Raw genomic sequence first — 16,197 nt, forward strand, 5'->3', positions numbered from 1 at the left:
GTTACAACACAAGGTGTAAAAGGGCAGGACTGGTAGCCTTTCCCTTTGGTGTCCTTCTGCAGCAGTAAGACACTTAATGCTTGGAAGCAAGGCCAAACTGATGCCCCTAGTAACCACAGCTCTCTCTATCCAAAGAGCTGTGCAGGCAACAACAATCAGACTTGCCCATCAGCCTGCCACCTGCGCAGCAAAGAGCAGCTCAAGCAGTGAGAGGAGGGTCTTGTTTCCTTCACTCTCCAGTCCTTGGTCTCAAATTACCCATAGTCACCTCCTCCCTCAGCAAACAGTATTCAAACTCCATCCTACCCCCAGCCACCTGAGCCAGCCCCAAAGGCCAGCTTTGGCAAGGTACAGAGGCCCTTAAAGATCACCGGGATGTTAGCTGGGCTTTTCAGACGTGCTTACACAGGATAGGGTGTCTGAATCCCACTGACATTGAAATCAAGGGGAGTTAGGCACCAAACCTATTTTGAAGACCCCACTACCCCTTGTTGTGCCTCTCTAGGCCCTTCTATACTTTTTGAAAATCTGGCAACCTTTGGCTAAACTGCCCATATGAACCTACCATGGGGGACCTTTCCTGAAAGGCCTCACCACCCCGCCCTTGTGTGCAACATATTGTGCCTTCCACAGTACCAAGAATGCTCATCTCCACGGCCTGTTTGCTTCTTTGTGCCTTTCAGTCTTGTGCATGGGCAGGAGGTGATGCCAGGGCTTGGGGAGGCCCCCCCTTGCCCAAGGCCCCGCCCTCCACTGTGGCCACCAGCCTCTGTCCAGCCCACCACTTACAATGGGTCCACTGGCTCCAGCCCGGGCTAGCACGGCCTGGCGTTCTGGGAAGTTGGTGGGTAGCACAGCTGCAGCCTCCCTCAGCCCTAGAGCTCTGGTTGAGGTTGTCTTTTAGTTTGTTTGTTTGCATAGCATGTCTCTATGTTGCATTGGATTCATGTGTGTTCTCCAAGTACAGACAGGCCAAGGGGAGCATCGTGGAAGGGTATTAAACTTGGGAAAAAAAATAGCCTTCAAACTTGACAGCCAAAGAGGTCCCTGCAAACCGAGCACTTGTGTGGCCACCCAGAGACAATCAGGTGCCATCCAGCTGATTAGCAGAGCCCCACAGGAGGCAACCTAAGGTTCTGTTGGTGGTGCACATCCACAAATGCGTCAATGCACATAACAAAACGTATTTTGCTTATGAATGGAAAAAAATTAGCGGGAACACTGCTTCCAGACCAAACTCTTCACATCCCTGTTCTGCTTTGCCACTGGAAAGAGACTTGTGCCTGAGAAAAGGGCTCTTCTACCTGCTTTTCTCCTGCTTGGCCAAATTGAGACTACAAAGGGAGATTTGTTCCCCTGCCAAAGAATCGAGAGCAAAAGAGAACTCCTGCAAAAAGCAAGGCAGCAAAGGCGCAGGGGAGATAAGTAGGTCTCTGCTGAAAGATTCAGGCGCATGCACAAACAGGGTTATTTGTTCAGAGCACATGCTTGTCCTCTTTGCTCATTCTACCATTGTGATGGTGGACTGGAAGGGAGACGATACAATTAATTTTAAATGGAGGCCGCACTGCAATGGCTACGTAACCCAGGTCTGTACTTAAATTGCATTGTGAGTACTGTTATCTGAATTACAGCAGTGCCTAGAAAACCCACCCAAGATGTACAGTATAACTAGAAGACATAGTAGGAGATGCTCCCTATCCTTAAAGGCGTATGGTCTAGCTAAACAAGAGAGGCAAAAGGAAGGTGTGCAGCAGCACAGAGATCAAGGAAATTACTTGTCCAAGGTCACATGGAGGCAGCAACAAAACTGGGATCAAAAGCCAAACCCCCAGCTCAGTGCTTTAGAGCAAATCCACAAAGAAATGAACATCCTTTTGGTGGTAAGGTTCAGTCCAAAGCTAAACACCTGTCTGGTTTCTTGTTAGCTCATCCATCTGTCTCTGCTGCAGCCCATGGAGCTGGCAATCAGTACATCCAGCCCATCTGGCAGGCTGTTGAGTAATTCGGACTCTAGCTGCTCAGGTGCCGGGAGCCCTGGCAGCTGTGGACTGAAGGTGACAGAGTCCTCACTGATTAGCAGCTATGAAATTAACCAACCTGTTAACTTGACTACTCTATGGAGCACATTTTGTTTTGGAAACACTATATTTCAATGTCACCCTCCCTGTCATATCAAATGCAGTAAAACCGCAAGTTACGTGCGGGTTGTGTTCCTGCAACCCTGGCGTAACTCAAATTTTTGCTCAAGTAAGGGCGAGGAGCCAGGAACCAGGGCTGGTTCTACGTAGACTACAACTACAAACCGATTCTGTGCTTGGTAAATTCTCTCAGAGGGGAAGCCGTGTTAGTCTGTAGCTTCACAAGTAGCAAGCAGTCTTGTAGCACCTTAAAAGTCAAACACTCATTCAGTGAGTAACACAATTTGGACCAAAAAAAATAATTCAATTTTTTTCTTGGAATTTAAATTCAGTTTCTAGGCCAGCTGTAATTAGAAAGCCTCAGACTTCATGGATTCCTTCACACTCAAGTAGTTGAAACCTGGCTTACTCCAAAACAGGTGCTCCAAGGCAACCTTGTCACTCTGTAACCCAGGCCCCGACAGACGGCCTGGACTACAAAAGACAGTGGACTACCACTGCACACAGGATGGTTGCGCAACACTTTGAAGATTCATAGCACTAAGTATTTAGGACAAACCTGAAGAGGATCTGCGTGAAGTGCCTTTTTTTGTACGGGATGGAGAGAATCCACACAGACCATTTAAAACAGGCTTTAGTAACAACTTATGGTGTGGTTTAAAACAGCACATTTACGACAGAATCTTGCTAAATATTATTCTGTCATTCCATCATTGCAGACTTGTCTCACCATAGCCCCATCCCCTGCACAAATATTAAAACTAACAAGTAGATGGGATACACTGAAGCAAGGCCTTCTACCTTTAAGTCGCAAAATGTGGAGAATGTCAATGCATCAATCTCGTTAATTTTTAAGCTAGTGCAGCATACCTAGAGCTGCACAAGCGACAATTCCCTTCCTGTTTTATAATTAAACACTCTTCTTGAGAGCTGTGGATTTTGCAGATGCTGAGGCTTAACTGAAATGCCTTTAGTCAGGCTTTAGGGAATTAGAAGTCATGGATTTTCATCATTTTGTTATACCCTGAATTGCAAGCATGGGCTGTCTCCTCCAGAACGTTGTTTTATTTTGATGTTCCATTTCCTTCACATGCTCAGACGGCATCCTTTTAATAAGCCACATGTTAACTGGTGCTTAGGAGTAGACTGGAGTTTGATTTGACAAATAATGGTGACAGCAGGATCGGCCTCAAACTTTTATGTCTAACCTCTACCCTCACACCTGAGGAGTGGCATCTGCTATATATTTAAGAGGCTTATTTGTTTGATCAACATTTCCTCCTCAAAGGAAACAAACCAGGAGTCATGAAGCACTCTGATGACTAACAAAATATGTGCTACATGACTGCTGGTTTGTTTTGTTGGAATACAAACTAACATGGCTACTCTCTGTTACTATTCCTCCTAAAAAAGGAGAGAGAACCACCAAATTTTGTATTTAGCCTCCTCCTAGCCTAACTTAAAGGAACATAATGGTTTGGTGGTGCCGGGAAACCAAGATGTGCCTGGAACAGGACTGCATTGCACGAGACTAAACAGATCAGAACATAACTTAATCAATTAGAGAAAACCTAATTGAGTTAAAGACCCAAACACCCACTGTTTATTAGGAAAAGACCTTGAGCAATGCTGGGGAAATGTCCTAGTTTAAAATATGGCTGTGCTGTATGATTGGATGTGGTAACAAAGGATGCCCTCTTTCCAATTCAAAAGTGCTTTGGAGGGGTTCCAAGCCAGACAAAAAAGGGAAGGGAACTCAGAAGATAGCCTAAGGGTCAGGGGTAGATTTACAGTGATGTCTGCAAGAGTGGAGGGATTTGATGGCAATTGAAAGCTGGAGTCTTTCTGCACTCTAGGGCATGAATGTATATAATTGTGGCGTGCACGTAACTGAGTGTTAAGTACCCTCTCATTTCAGCATACATAAACTAACAAACAATGCCAGTTTCAATGTGATCTGCCACATTATGGGCAACCAGTGCAATTAGATCGTGATCCAAAGCCCATTGCAATAAATGAAAATCTTTCTACATCTCTTAATGGATGAGCCTTTACTGTGGGGCAGGCACAAGATAGGCGCATGGCTGCTCAAGCCCATGAAGATGCACTCTTCATCCTGCCTCAGCACTGGGGGGCATGAATGAGGTGATCTCTTGAGGTTCCCTCCAGGCCTGTTTTTCTATGATTCCCAAGCCCTTCCAAGCTCCTTACTAATAAGGGAATTACAGTGTCTGAGCATCATGGTCGTTATTGTTATTTGTATCATGGTAACAATACCTGGACCAGTTGCTAGGTGCTGTGCAAACCAGATGATGGGACGAACAGGGGAAGAGCCAGTGCAACTGCAGTAACACCATCCTGCCACTGCGAACACCAGAAGCGTTTGCAGGCTAGAAATCCCCAACTTGGTCCAAGTCAATCACCTCAGGAAGGAAAATCTCCTTGCATCAAGGATCTCTTCCCTTCAGAAAGGCTCAGAACACCTTGGAGGTAGTGTTGGCACGTACATTTGCTTGGCGTTATCATTTGGACAGAAATTAAGCTACAAAAGACACGCAGCAGTGTAAAACCAATCATGCCATCATACACTGCCCAGCACAAGCAGTGTGTTTTCTGTGGGGCCCTACCCCTCCAAGCAGAGCCATACCATCCGTAAGAGGAGATGGGCAGCCGCTCCAGGCCCCACACTTTTGGGAGCCCTGCGGCAGTCACCCCAGTCATTCTATGGGCAGGATGGTGGATGAGCTGTGGTCGGATGTGGGCAGACAGCGACAGGCAGTGGCAGCAGGATGGGTTTCTCTCTCCTCATCCCAGCCACCCCCCATGCACTCACCATGTGGCACAAGTGGCGGCTTGCTCTGCTCCACCATGGCCTCCCAGCCCGCTGAGGCCTGCTTCCGCAAGGCAGCACAAAGCAGCCTCTACTCCCCACTGTCCACAGAGAAGCGGGGCTCAGCAGGTCAGGAGGATATGGCATGGCAGAGCCGAGTGGAGCAGGCTGCCGCTCACTCTGCAGGGTCAATGTTGGGCAGAAGGCTGAGGGCAGGGAAACCCCTGCTGCAGCTTCTGTCTGTGCCACACCCTGTCCCAGGTAATCCCAAGCCAGGCTGGGCAGGGAGGGAACAAGGGAGCAGGGTGGAGTGGAGCAAAGAAGGGACGGAATCCAAGTTTCAGTTATGACACCCAACTTGGCTGTACCACATATCGCTTCCCATCTTCTAATTACACCAACCCTAACAGAACATTATGTTACAGATCATCATTACAACCTCTGCTCTCCAGTTGCCCACCACCAAAGGCAGAGCGTAAGTGAAATAACCTCGAATCCATCCTTCATTTTGGACGGGAGCACCAATTTGAGCAACGCTGATCTCCCCCATGAAATACGTACAGTATACTGTAAAGCACACAAACAGCCAGATTTCATCGTCCACGGTGCATTTTGTATGGCTGCAAATTTGTCAAGGCCCTAACCAAAATACCTGAGAACTTGTCCATCTGTAATGTGCCTAGCCTTATGACATAATGGAGCATAGTGGGAGCCTGGCTGTGCCACCTCTGCAAACTTCAGAACCTTAGAATGCCTGGCTGTAGTTACTTCCACCTGGGCTGCTCACAAACAGCAAGCCACACCCTCCATGTCTGTGTGTAACTGCAGCCTGCCAGCTAAATCCTGGCTCTCACCAACCTGGGTTATGCTGCAGTGTGAGCTCAACTGAAATCCTAGTCCTGGGTTTCCCCACTGTGTGTGTGACCGGTACTGCCCACTCCACTCCTGGACAATACAAATATATTATTCCTTTAACAAAATAATATGCCAATTTATTACCCAAAAGAGTTGCCAGGGTGCTCCAACTTCAATACCCTGCATTAGCTAAAACAAGTTGATTAATTGCAGAGAGAAAGATTCCAAGTGAGTGCACGGAATGTGACATAACAGTCAGAAATGGTTACAAGACAAAGATAAAACAAATATCAGAGAGGTAGCCAAGTTAGTCTCTACCTTCAAAAGCAAGAAGTCCTGTGGTACCTTATAGACTAGCGAATAGTTTGGAACATAAGCTTTCACGGGCAAAGAAGCGGGTCTATAAGGTGCCACACGACTTCTTGTTGCTTTTAAAGATAAAACACTTATTGGGATCTGCTTAAGAAACAACCTTAGGTGCAAAGGTCTGCTCCAGAAGATTAATGATCACCATTTCAGGTCAGGCTACCACTCTCAGCCACTGTTTTCTTATGTATGATGCCAGAGTCAGACTGGAGGGGGGCAGGAGGCTTGTGGTGTTTGTCCCTCTTGATTATAGTTTCAGTCCTTTGAAAAACATTTCCAGCTGAGAAACAGTAGCTGAAGAGACCATGGCAAAGGATGGTCCATGTTGGATTTATTTTAAAAACTGTTTGAACATCCTTTGTTGATGCTTGATGACACTGTTTCCTGCTTAAATGACAATGAAGGCAAGCACAGATTCCTTTGCTTAGGACAGATCTGTTTGATAAATTCTGCTTGCATGGGGCTGTAGGGTTTGGAAAATGTGTAAATACCATACTGGCAAATTGTATAACTGCACCTGAAATGTTTCCAAACCTATTTTATCAGAACTGTGCTGAACAGCAAATTATAGTTTTCCCACGGAATTTTACAAGGCATGCTTTTTACAAAAATTATTACAGTATTGTGCCAGGTGTGAATACGGGCATATTCTATCGCTGTAGAGGTGATAATCCTGTCAACAGGAAATGAGGTCTAAAGAGATGGTGTGTCACGGAAGCCTGGAGTAAACATCTCCAGAGCAGGGCTTCCAGTTGCCGAGCAGCCCTCTTTCCAGAGCTGCCATTCTGCTTTCTGTCAACATACTACATGATTACAGTGAGAAACTGAGGAACCACCTAGTCAGCATCCTGTACAGCAAAACAGGAAAACATCAAAAGAGAGCTCTCAAATCTGGAGACTCTCATAAATGAACAATCTTCCACGCAAACCTCCACACAGCTGGACTCTACTAGAACACCACATTTCTCTTCTCGAGAAAAGAAAAAGGACTGTAAATTATCTAAACTCCTACTTTCCACATGGGACTACAATCATCGTACCCCTAACTCACCCAGCAATATTGTCCATCTATCCAACTACACACTCAGCCCTGCAGAAGAATCTGCCCTTTCTCGAGGACTCTTTCTGCCCCACCACCCCCACAAACTTGATACAGTTCTGTGGTGATCTGGAAGCCTTCTCTCGCCGTCTACGACTCAAGGAATACTGCCAACGTGACACGGAACAGCGCACTGACCCACAGGTATCCTCCCACTTACAGTGCAAGAAAAACAATTCCTCATGGACTCTCCCAGTGGTCGAAATGACAAACTGGACCTATACAAAGAATGCTTCCGCCAGCGCACACAGGCAGAAATTGTGGAAAAGTGGCATCGCTTTCCCCATAACCTCAGCCGTGCAGAACGCAACGCCATCCACAGCCTCAGAAACAACTCCGACATTGTCATCCAAGAGACCGACAAGGGAAGCGCTGTTGTCATCATGAATAGGACAGACTACCAAAAGAAGGCTGCCAGGCAACTCTCCAACAACACATTCTACAGGCCTCTGGTCAAGGATCCCACTGAGGAATACACAAAGCAACTACAGCATCTGCTCAAGACAGTCCCTATAAAAACGCAGGAAGGATTTACACAGACACATCCCTTGAACCCAGACCAGGTTTGTTCTTCCTGCTGCCCAAGATCCATAAACCTGGGAATCCCGGACGCCCCATCATCTCAGGCATTGGCACCCTCACCACAGGATTGTCTGGATATTTGGACACTCTACTTAAACCCTATGCTACCAACACCCCTAGCTTTCTTCGAGATACCACCAACTTCCTCAGGAAACTACAATACATTGGTAACGTTCCTGAAAACTCAATCCTGGCCATCATGGATGTAGAGGCCCTTTACACCAATATCCCACATGAAGATGGACTCCAAGCTGTTAGGAACATTATCTCTGGTGAGACTGAGGCACAAATGGTGGCAGCGCTTTGTGACTTTGTCCTCACCCACAACTATTTCAGATTTGGGGACATATTATACCTTCAAATCAGTGGCATTGCTATGGGCACCCGCATGGCCCCACAGCATGCCAACATTTTTATGGCTGACCTGGAACAACACTTTCTCAGTTCTCGTCCCCCAATGCCCCTCCTCTACCTGCGCTACATTGATGACATCATCATCTGGACCCATGGGAAGGAAGGAAGCTCTTGAAGAGTTCCACCGTGATTTCAACAGTTTCCACCCCACCATCAACTTCAGCCTGGACCAGTCCACACAAGAAATTCACTTCCTGGACAGTACTGTGCAGGTAAGTGATGGTCACATGAATACCACCCTATACCAAAAACCCACGGACCGCTATGCTTATCTACACACCTCCAGCTTCCATCCAGGGCATACTACGTGATCCATTGTTTACAGCCAGGCACTAAGGTACAACCATATTTGCTCTGATCCATCAGACAGAGACAAGCATCTACAAGACCTTTACCAAGCTTTCCTCAAACTACAATACTCATCTAAGGAAGTGAGGAAACAGATTGATAGAGCCAGACGGGTACCCAGAAGCCACCTTGTAGCCAGACAGCCAGCCCCCTCTCAGACCAGCATTGCTGGGAACACAAGGGAGCCAAAACAACAGGGCAGTTAACATAAATTCCAGCACAGCCTTTGAAGCTGTGAGAAGGCACAGGTGTGCTGCTACAATGTGCCTCTGGGAACATATACAACGATTAGGCTCACAGCAGACAGAAAAGCTGTGACAGACATGGCTCTTAGCCCCTACTAAATAACGTGATGCACACACACCAACATCCTAGGTGGGAAAATATTTACCCTAATAAAAGGAATGTCCAGTAGTCGAAACTTATTGTTTCTCTCCCTTGCAAGTGTAAACTACTCTTGCGAGAGCTGGTGTCGCCCAGACAGACCAGCCCCAATTTGGCATAAGAAAGGAGAAAAAAAAATAAAGGAGTACAGAGGTATAAGTATGGGACCTACAGCACCATGATTTTTGAGTGCTTTTCACTATCTATCTGCTGGTCAGATAAGTGACAGCCTCCCAAGGCTTCTGCAGCTAAAAGGGTCCCTAAGCCTTGTCCCTTATTCGTCTTTCTGCGGAATTGAGTGACCGATCCTGGCTTGGCACCGCTGGAATCGAGAGATGCAAGGAGGGTAAGAAGCACCCACACCTGATCTCCTATCTTTAGTGTACACATATTTTGACATAGAGCTCTATACTTTGTTTTCTTTCTTTGGGATCGTGCCTTCAGTTGTGTAACTTGTTTGTGTGTGTAACAGCTATACATTTAAATAAGTAGGCACTAGCAATTTTGTAACCATATGATTAGAATCTAGTTTAATAAATTTTTGATAACCGTTTGTGCATAAGCCTGACTTGTTTTCTCTGGGTTACTGTAAAGCAGCCAACACAATTAAAAAACCTCAGCCGTTTTGGCTATAAAGCCTGGCCATTAGGTGAGAGTACTAAGAGCCTAGCGTTGAGTTGTGCCGCCTCCACGGGGCAAACTCTTGGGGCGCCTGTCAGTCAATCCTGACTGCCCACTGCGAAGGGGCTCTGAGCTCTAGCAGTTAGAGTCACGGGTGTGGAAAGGCTCTTAGTGCTGCCATTGGGGCACCTGTCAGTCAGTGTTAACTGCCCGCTGCGAAGGGACAGTGCGTCCTAGCAGTTAAAGTCACAGATGGTATAAAATGGGCATAGCTGGCACCTCACCAAACATCCTTAGCCGTCGGCTAACACACCTGCTACAAGACAGGCCTCTGAAGGAAAACAAGAGAACACCACTGACCACCACATACAGCCCCCACCTAAGGCCTCTCTAGCACATCATCAGTGATCTGTAACCCATCCTGAACAATGATCCTTCACTCTCAGACCTTGGGAGGCAGGCCTGTTCTCACCTACAGACAGCCTGCCAACCTTGAACAAATCCTCACCAGCCACTACAAATCACAAACCAGTGACTCTAGGCCTGGAACCAGCCCCTGTAACAGTCCTTGCTGCCAACTCTGCTCACATATCTACACTAGTGACATCACAGGACCTAACAAACGATACCATCAGGGGCTCCTTTACCTGCACATCTACTAACATAATATATGCTGTCATGTGCCAGCAATGCCCCACTGCAATTTACATTGGCCATACTGGACAGTCTCTCCGTAAAAGAATAAATGGACATAAATCAGACATCAGGAATGGTAGTGTACAGAAGCCTGTGGGAGAATATTTCAATCTCCCTGGATACTCAGTGGCAGATTTAAGGGTGACAGTTCTGAAACAAACAAAATATCAGAAATCAAATGGAGAGAGAAATCTCTGAGCTGCAATTTATTTGCAAGTTTGACTCCATTAACCATGGATTAAACAGAGACTGGGAGTGGCTCGCAGCTTACAAAGACAGTTTCTCTGCTTTGGGTGTTGAAAGCTCCCTATTAGACACTGACAATGGCTCACATCCCCTGCCTGATCTGACTTGTTTTTTCCTCTTTTGATAAGTACTGTTGATACTGGGCCATTTTCATGTCGCTGAATAGACCTTGTCAGCTCTGGCCCTCCCTGTTACTGGAACCCCATTCTTTAAATATCCCTCAAATCACACACCCCACCTCCCCACTCAGGCATCTGATGAAGCGGGTCTTTGCCCACGAAATCTTATGCTCCAAAATATCCGTTAGTCTATAAGGTGCCAGAAGACCAGCATCTGATGAAGTGAGTCTGTGCTCACGAAAGCTCATGCTCAAAACTTTTCTGTTAGTCTATAAGGTGCCACAGGACCCTTCGTTGCTGTTACAGAGCCAGATTAACACGGCTACCCCTCCGATACAAGACTTTTTGTTGTTCTATTCTGCTTTCTGTCACCAGAGGGCAGTGCAGTCCTGCAATTCTCTGTCGACAGAGCAAGTTGTGTATGGATGCAATCTGTTAGTTGTTCTGTTGAAGATTTCCTTGTCAACAGTAACTTCCATCGACAGATGCTTTCAGTGTAGACATAGCCAAAGACAGAACCACCAGAGTGGAGGAATAGTACTTTCAAGGCAACATGGGGCAAAGTTTGTCCTGCAAGTGGCCATGCTGCATCTGTTCTGCATCTTAACAGAGGATTTAGGCCTCCAAGTGTAATCAATCCAGGATCTTCCACCAGCAGCAAATGATCTTTTAAAATTATTATGGGATATGATTGCAATTTCTGTACCTATATTTTAACTCACCCATTTAACTAAGTAAACAGTCATTTTAATTGCCATGCAATTGAGTTCAAATGACATGACCAATAACAGTGCTAAATTTATTAAATCTGGCTAAAATTACAAGTTAGCAGCAAAATAATTAGCTCTCACTTGGTTACTGTTCTGACATGAAGTGGTGTTTATGCTATTCTTTCATTAGCTTCTCCAAGATGCCGACTAAAATGAATGCATATGAAGTATTTAATAGGTTCTCTTAATGCTCTCGCAAAAAAATCTCATTGTGTGTGATGTTATGGAGATTCAGTCACTCATATGGTACTAAGATTATTCATGTCCATTTGATTACAAATTCTATTTACTCAGCCCCCCAATATGCCAATTCAGTATAGTAATGCACTTCCCGCAAATATAATGTCACATAAATAATAGCACTTTGTGCACAGACTGTTCACCCGTGTATTTCAAAGAGCTTTACAAAAGATGGGTAAGGAAACAGTATTATCCCCCATTTACACGTGGGAAAAATGAGGCACAAAGATATTAAGGGCAACGTTTTTTTAAGTGGCTTACGATGCCGAGTGTCCAACCTTCAATACCATGGGCCTGATTTTCAGAGGTGTTAAAGAGAAACATCTGCCACAGCCAACAGCTAGATTTGTGGCTGCTCAGCATCTCTGTAAAATCGGGCTCTTTGGGTGAAACCTTGGCGCTGTTGTAAACAATGGCAAAATAGCCACTGACTTCAACCACGCTGAACGGCCAAGGACTGGGACTTCCAGCATTAAAAACCATGTCTGAAAAGCTGTGCCGAGCTGGCCTTGGCTAAGGGCACAGAGCGAGTCAATGCCAGAGCCAGAAGTAGAATCCATGTGTCATTTATGACAGGAGACATCTCTGTCTAACTGAGATTTTGCATAGACCACCTATTTTTCTCTTTATCAACCACCCTGAGCACTTTAACCTGAAGCCTTGAAGAGCTCAGCGCACATCAGCAGTTTTATTTTATAGCACTGCTGCACATGGTTAAAGATTTCTTGCAGCAGATGAGTCGAATGACCTTTAAAAAGAAATCTTTCTGGATCCTGGAGAAGCTATTACAAAACAGCAATTGATATTTATTATGTTGCAGCCTACCACTTTATCAATTTCAAAAAAAAAAACAAACACACACACCATACAGATGGACTGCATTGCAGCAGGGTAGTAATTTGCTGCCTAGGAGACCATCTAATAACCAGCCACCCCTTATTTACCATGCCCCAGCATTGACCTTGTGTCTTTATGGCAGCTTGTCTTTGTTTTGTTCCAGTGTTGTTCATCATTCTCTGTAGCGTGTGCGCCATCTTGGACAGTCGTTTGAAGATTAACTTGCATCAATAGCAACGTCAAAGGTCAGGCAAAACAAAAGATCATTCAGGATTACAGGAATTAAAGCTGTTGGCAAAAAGCCAGGCAAACAGGTTGGCTATTCATGGTCAGTATTAGCCACTCTGACAAGCAACATGTCTTTTGGATTGATGAGCTTTTCCACCTAGCCTCTGACAGGTCCTTATCTGGAGCCTTCATCACCACAGGATCTGAGCATGTCACAATGGGAAATCTATTTATCCTCACCTCCAACTCCTGTGAGGCTGGAAGTGCTGGTTTCCCTGCGAAGGAGATGGAGAACTAGGGCACAGAGCAGCTCAGGGCCTGTCTAGATGAACAGAAGATCACAGAAAGCTGGGCTGTAAACATGTTGCACCCTGAATGGCCCTGGGGCCTCTGCTGCCTGGCATCGATGTCCCTTTTTCCAGGCAGACAAGATCTAAGGACATTTCAGAACTCAGAGCCAAACCAGGGGCAATGGCACCTGGCCTGGTTCCTGGGGCAAGGTGGAGGGGGGTGGTTGCGCTCAGCTCTGCATGCCAGAAGGGGCAGAGGCCAGAGAGGAAAGGGTAGGGGCAAGGACAGTCAGCTCTCAGGGCTGCCTGGACCACGGCACTGTGACGGAGATAGAGAACTGAGGCACAAAGCAGCTGAAGCACTCAGCTCTGTAAGCCCCTCACAGCCGCACACATCCAGAGCAACGCTGCCTCTGCAGTTCAAAGGCACCCTGAGCTCACCTGGAGAAACTGCCCCATTTGATGGGCCTGAGCCTAGAGTTCGCACATAGCAGGCCTGTGCAAGGTGCATTTACAGGCCAGTTTGCTGCAATCATGTAGACCAGCCCCAAATGATTTGCCCAAATTCTCACAGGTCTGTGGCAGAGCAGGCAGTAAAACCCTGCTTTCTCGAGTTCTAGACTGCCGACCATCCTTCCTCCCTCACCATCACTGCACTGATCTAACTAAAAGAGGGTTCCAGCTGAGCTAGCAGTTTGGAACACCTCTAAATTTTGGAAAAACTTTGCATATCATCACCGGGTCCTGTTATGCTAAGGGGCTGAATCAAAGCCCCCCTCAGAGTAAGTTCAGAATCAAAATCTGGCAGCTCAGAACTATCTGTAGCTTAGTCGCTAAAGGAGGGACCATCTTGTCGTTAAGGCTGCCAACCAGACTTTGAAAGATGTGGATATAATTCTTACTTCTGCTACTGACTTTCTGCATTACCTTGGGAAAGTCACCTAGCTCATCTGGGGGTCTACCTCCATCTAAATCTGTTAGTCTTTAAGGTGCTACAGGATTCCTTTTTTGCACACCACTTTACAATTCAAAGCTGAATATGCAAAATGAGATTTCTCTCTACATAATGTTAAAATAAGCTCACTCCTACCCACTTGCTGTTTATATGATGGAAAGAAAAACGCATGTATTTTCACAGGGTGGTTAAATCTTTAGCAGTAGTTACAAATGGATTGGTATGATTTTATTGCCACACTTCAGAATCCCTGTCTTCAACAATCATGCTTCAGCAGGAAGCTTAGACATGGGATCCAATCAAATGAAATGTACACATTTGTCATTTCCGTACTCACTCACAATCAAAGGCATGTGTATAGAAGAGCATGGGGGACCATTCACTCAGACTTAATGTCAGTAATTACTGTATTATTGAAAATTGCAGCTTTGGGCTCTGTATTTTCTTTCCCTACAAACCTGCTGAGGATGCAAGGGTTGGGCTGGATTGCACTTCCCAGGCCAGTGACTTCTCGTGAATGGCAAAATTTTAAAAAGCTGCATGGGATGAGCAAGTATCTAAGAACTTACTGCTTTGGATCCTGATCTTGGGATAAGAACCATGCAAGCTCACCTGTGTTTCCACATAGAGCCCCACAGGGAACAAGAGCCTAAGGCATTATGAATGGGACTTTGCATTACTTTTTGATTGCCCCCTATCTAAGGCCAGGTCTACACTAGGGGAGAAAATGATGCAAGATATGCAACTCCAGCTATGTGAATTGTATAACTGGAGCCAAGATACCTTAGTGTGCCATCTCCACAGTGGGAGGTTGATGGAAGAATCTCTCCCATTGACTTCCCTTACTCCTTGTGATTGTCAATGGCAGTATTCCCTGTATTGTTTCCATTCATAGGTGAAATAAATTTTATGTGCACCAAAGCATGTGCATATGTGCACCACTAATAGTAAGACATGCTGCCCACTGTGGGTGCTCTGCTAATCAGCTGGTTGTCACCTGATGTCAAGAGAATACTGGTCTATGGGGCAGCCTCAGCATTCAGTTTGGTGGGTCCTTACTAGACCTGCTAAATCAAACCCAGGAAGATCGAATTCTGGAGCATTGACCCTCCAGCAAGTACAGACAAGCCCTAAGATGCTGCAATTTTCTCACCCTTAAATCTGGCTGCTTGTTATTTGGTCATTCCCTAGCAGATCCCATAAAGCCTGATGCCAAGCCAACGTTTTAACTGATACAAAGTCCTTAGGCTGGGATTATAAAAAGCTCTCGGCACTAGTCAAACTTTTTCGTAGGGAAATCAATGAGAGCTTTAGCACTGGTGCAAAGTTAGACCATGACAGGAGACTTTTGAGATATCAATAAGAATCTTGATCTCTTCTAAAAATTTGTCCATCTATAGATCTCAATATATGTATTATCACCACCAGATATGAGGATGGGCAGCAGAATAGAGCCTACTTTTACAGAGTGGGGAACCAAGGCTTGGAGCAGAAGTGTTTCTCTCACTGGTTATAGAGGAGGAATAGGAAATAAGAGTGTCCTGAGAAATGGTAAATTCAAAATTTACACAAGGAATACATTTCCCAGTGGAACTCACTGCCAGATGAGGTCATTGGCCAACAAGAATTTTTAAAGTTTCTTTGCCCAATGGATTTTTACATAGGAAGAGTTCTAACAGTGAATGCTGACCGTACATTGGGAAGATAGATAATCCACTCCAGATTTTAAGCTGATGTCTAATTACAAAGCATAAGGGATGCCCCCTTCATTGGAGGGGGCGGATTTTGCCACAACTAGCAGCTGTGGGGTTTTCTTCTTGCCCACTTCCTCTGCAACCTCTGGGATTAGCAACAGTTGCAGATAAGATTTGGGAACAGACCGAGCATGGTCTGAACCAGTGTTTTTGACCCCGAGGTGCCAACTTCCCATGCCCTATTCAAAGCCCTACAGAATGGTATCATCATAAAAATAGAGTGAGGATGTGCTGGGAGAGAAGAGGAAGAGAGAGAGTAAGGGGAGGGAAATTTTAGGTCTTAATGCTTTCAAATTCCTCTGCCAGTTTGAAATGCCCATCTTCGTCTCTGGGCGTACTGCTGGGCAAACAGATGCCAGGGTACGGATTCTAGTCCCAAACTGCTCTGGCATCTAGGCAGACAGAGTGTGTACGGAGATGGT

The 16,197-nt window shown here is 45.8% G+C and overlaps 1 long non-coding RNA gene across 1 annotated transcript in view; it reads right to left on the minus strand.

The window, feature by feature from the left end:
* The window catches only part of LOC142001624 (uncharacterized), a 91,093-nt gene that overhangs the window by 49,470 nt on the left and 25,426 nt on the right, over window positions 1-16,197 (minus strand). The gene's annotated exons all lie outside the window — the stretch shown is intronic.

This window comes from Carettochelys insculpta, chromosome 25 (genome assembly GCF_033958435.1).
Source record: "Carettochelys insculpta isolate YL-2023 chromosome 25, ASM3395843v1, whole genome shotgun sequence".
NCBI classification, from domain to species: domain Eukaryota; kingdom Metazoa; phylum Chordata; order Testudines; family Carettochelyidae; genus Carettochelys; species Carettochelys insculpta.